The 4,635-nt window shown below is 44.6% G+C and overlaps 1 pseudogene; it reads right to left on the bottom strand.

Annotated features, from left to right (window-relative positions):
* Positions 1 to 462: 462 nt before the first annotated feature.
* On the bottom strand, positions 463 to 2,890 carry LOC124261992 (annotated as a pseudogene).
* Positions 2,891 to 4,635: the final 1,745 nt, after the last annotated feature.

Below are 4,635 nucleotides of genomic sequence, written 5' to 3'. Positions count from 1 at the left end.
TTTAAAAAAACAAAATGTGGAAATTACGTATATTCGAAATAAGAGATTCTGCTCAGCTTCTTCTTTTCCACCCACATGGGCAAAATGTGAGCCCATTTCTGGTGTCCCCTGCCGTGAGCTAAAGTAAAACTTTTTCCTAATAGATTATCTCCCTTTGACCATACTGGCACTATACCTTTAGGTATACCTGAGGTCAAAATGAACGTGTTAGTGCTGTTTTGGTCATTTGTTTCAGTAAATAAGACTGCTAATGTTGTTCCAGGTGTAGGATATTTTGTTTCTGTTATTTTTACTTTGTATGTGCATCTACTTTTGTCACAGTTCTCATTTTTATGTGTTTCAGTTAACAGCTAGTGTTGCTGAGGTGTATGCTCTTTGTACAAAGTGTTGCCACATTGTCTTGGCAAATGATCAGACATCACCAGCCTGTATATCTGAATGCATGAACAACAAAAAACAGGATCAAATTCTTTTCATTATTTATTTCAAAACTAAACAAACATCATAGCATATCATGTATCAGCATGTAAAGTGTGCTGAATTAAAAACATAACAGATATGTCAACACTTCACCATCAACAGTTCATTCAAAATAAATTACACAATTCACAAAATGATAGATTTGTCATGTATCCATCAACATCCATACAATATTGCACACACATTTGACAAGTCTTACTTCAATACAGGTAACGTCAGTCCTGACTAGTGTGTCTAGTCCATCTCCTCCACAGAGGGACCCTTGCTGGACCCACCCTGCTGCTGTCCTCTCCCCTGACGGTGGAGTTTGGACATGACTGGGGAGCACAGTTTCTCCAGCTGCTTGTACTGCTGCTCAAATTCCTCTTTCTCCGCCAGGGAGTTGTTGTCCAGCCACCGCAGTGTCTCCTCACAAGCTTTGCTTACTGTCTGCTTGTCCACATCCTCCAACTTGCTGCCCATCTCGTCAACGCTGGCCCTCACACTGAACACGTAGTTCTCCAAGTGGTTCCTTGCAGCGATCCTCTCCATGTGCTTCTCATCCTCTTCCTTGTACTTCTCAGCTTCAGACACCATTCTGTCAATGTCAGCCTTGCTCAGACGACTTTGGTCATTACTGATGGTGACGTTGTTGGACTTGCCAGTGCTCTTGTCAACTGCAGACACATTCAGGATGCCATTAGCATCAATGTTAAATGTCACCTCTATCTGAGGCACGCCTCTGGGGGCTGGGGGGAATACCTGTCAGCTCAAACTTGCCCAGAATGTTGTTGTCTTTTGTCAGAGCCCTCTCCCCTTCAAACACCTGAATGCTGACCCCAGGCTGGTTGTCGGAGTAGGTTGTGAAGATCTGACTAGCCTTGGTGGGGATTCTTGTGTTCCTGTCAATCAACTTGGTCATCACACCTCCAGCAGTCTCGATACCCAAGGACAGAGGAGCAACATCCACCAGCAGAACATCTTTGATGGCATCGCTGGAGTCCCCACTCAGTATGGCAGCCTGCACTGCAGCTCCGTAAGCCACAGCTTCATCGGGGTTGATGGACTTGTTCAGATCTTTGCCGTTCATGAAATTCTGCAGCAGTTTCTGAATCTTGGGGATTCGTGTCGAGCCTCCCACCAACACCACATCATGGATACGAGACTTATCCAGTTTAGCATCACACAGAGCTTTTTCAACTGGTTCCATAGTGGAGCGGAACAGATCGGAACACAACTCTTCAAATCGGGCCCTGCTGATTTTGGAGTAAAAGTCCACTCCCTCATACAGGGGAGTCAATTTCTATACTGGCCTCCGTGCTGCTGGATAGAGTTCTCTTGGCACGTTCACATGCAGTGTGCAGACGTCTCATGGCTCGTGCGTTGTTGCTGATGTCCTTCCTGGTCTTCCTCTTGAACTCCTGCAGGAAGTGCTCCACCAATCGGTTGTCAAAGTCCTCCCCTCCTAGGTGGGTGTCCCCAGCAGTTGACCGCACCTCAAACATGGAGCCCTCATCTATGGTCAGCACAGACACGTCAAATGTGCCACCTCCCAAATCAAATATAAGCACATTCTTCTCACCCTTCAAGTTCTTGTCCAGGCCATAGGCCAGGGCAGCTGCAGTAGGCTCATTGATTATTCTCAATACGTTCAGCCCTGCAATGGCCCCAGCGTCCTTGGTAGCCTGTCTCTGGGAGTCGTTGAAGTAGGCAGGCACTGTTATCACTGCATCAGTCACCTGTTGTCCAAGGTAGGCCTCAGCTGTCTCCTTCATCTTGCTCAGTACCATGGAACTGACTTCCTCAGGTGCAAACGTCTTCTTTTCCCCCTTGTACTCCACCTGTAGTTTGGGCTTGCTACCTGAACTGTTGATAACGCGGAACGGCCAGTGTTTCATGTCTTTCTGGACAGCACTGTCGTCGAACTGTCTGCCAATTAGTCTCTTGGCATCAAACACAGTGTTCTGTGGGTTGAGCGCCACCTGGTTTTTTAGCAGCATCCCCAATCAGACGTTCTGTGTCAGTGAAGGCCACGTAGCTGGGCGTCGTTCTGTTGCCCTGGTCGTTGGCGATAATCTCCACCTTTCCATTCTGGAACACACCAACACAAGAGTAGGTGGTTCCCAGGTCTATGCCGATCGCAGGGGATTTTCCTTTAGACGCCATTCTCTTCAAAACAACAAACTTCAATGTTATCTTTTTGAACTAAGTCACTTCAGTATTTCTGACTGGTCGAGACTGTGTGCTTTTCCTCTCTGCTTCGCTATGTCTCCGTAGTATACAGTCGTGTAAGCTTGCAGCTTGGTGTATGACTGTGGTCTGACAGACCGCCTGTATATATACCAGTCCCCTTACCTTCTCCATGTTTCTACACCAGCGTGGATTTGTGTACAACAGTCTCGTATCTTCCGGAAACCTCTAGAATGTGACGTCACAACCTACAAAGATAAACTAGGCCTCCTATTGATACACGACGCAAGCTAAGCGCTTTTACTAGTTTATGTAGACAGAAGCCCAGTCATTATTCGGGGAATCCCCATCTTCAGATATTGACTGGTTTGCCCTTTGTATAGCGCTTGCGCTCAGGCTGAAAGACGCGTAGAGCTGGGTACCAGTTTACGCAGGTTCTTTACTTTTTTGTCACCGGCATTAAACGTGAAGTATATTCCCTAATGGTGTCATAGTGTCACTTATTTCGTACAATTTACTACATGAAAAATTAGTTTCATTTTCCCTTAACATATATTATTAATACGTAATACTTCGATACGTAATTTGAATTTGCTTGCAATACAAAATCACCTGGTTACAACTGTGTTTTGGGTGCCACATCACATACATCTGTTAACATTCTGCCCTAAGTATCAGTGTCGAAGGCTCGATCGTTCTCTTATACAGTGTGCCTTGAATGGACGTATGTTAAACAAACTCGGTAACATGTATTTTTAAGGTAAAGCGGATGTGATTAGGGCCTATCATGTGAGATAGAGGTGGGTGGTGAGGAGATTGTTTTGTCCTGAACATAATTACCATCCCTAATTAATGCTTGTTATATTTGTGTTACCCTCCCTATATACATGTATTGGTTTTTGAGGGAGGTTAAAGAGGCAAAAATATTATATTATTAAATGTCTCTTTTTTCCATGACCACCCACCCAAATATGTGTATTATTTTCTATGATTGACCCTAGAAGACTGTGATGTTTCTATTTACCTCCCCGACTCCCTCTGACACTCAACCTCTGCCCCCTGCCCCTAACCTCTTCAGGATTTACAACTGGTGCCCCTAGTGGGGAAGACCCGTGAAGACCCGGGTTAAAATTGGTCTTCAGTAACCCATGCTTGTCGTAAGAGGCGACTAACGGGATCGGATGGTCAGGCTCGCTGACTTGGTTCACACATGTCACCGATGCTCATGCTGTTGATCACTGGATTGTCTGGTCCAAACTCGATTATTTACAGACCGCCGCCATATAGCTGGAATATTGCTGAGTGCGGCGTAAACCTAAACTCACTCACTCACTCACTATCATGTATGAAGTATCACCAACGAACAACCATTTCAGTCAGATAGTGCAGCGCTGAGTGCGGCGTTTAACAACCAACCAACCAACCAACCTAATGAGGAAAGTTTCTATCAAATTAACTGTACACGTCTCAATATATATATATATGGGGACAAAAAGATGACAGGTACGGTTGATTGCTCAACGACAAAAAGTCGTAATAGTAATAGAGTAAATGAGTAACGGTGGAGCAGATTGTGAGACATGATGATAGGCTATTTCCTGGTGACTTGGTGGTCTCATTTTAACTTGCCAAACCTGTACACGATTTACCTGGGGAAAGCTCTAACAACATAATCCATAATACGACATAATTTACACGTGAAGGAAGCCAGAAGGGTGATTTGTCGTACTTATAAAAACGACAGGTTTGACAGTAAAATAGGAAATGGGACCTTAGAAGAAATGTATGAGTGAATGTGTTTCTGTATACAGACCTTTAGTCGCAGACATAAAGCTTATCTGGCAATATAATCCAAAGGAAGCCCAGAACAATTCAGAATTTCAGACTGAACCATTCCAGACCTGCCCAATGATTATGTACTTGAGAAGGACGAAGGACTGCTTCTTATATTGTTTTTTGTCCTCTGGGGTCTGGAAGACAGACTAG

This window comes from Haliotis rubra, unplaced genomic scaffold (genome assembly GCF_003918875.1).
Source record: "Haliotis rubra isolate DU_JTF1 unplaced genomic scaffold, ASM391887v1 Scf82, whole genome shotgun sequence".
NCBI lineage: Eukaryota > Metazoa > Mollusca > Gastropoda > Lepetellida > Haliotidae > Haliotis > Haliotis rubra.
The sequence above is the reverse complement of the archived record's forward strand: the minus strand, read 5'-3'. Positions and strand labels throughout refer to the sequence as shown.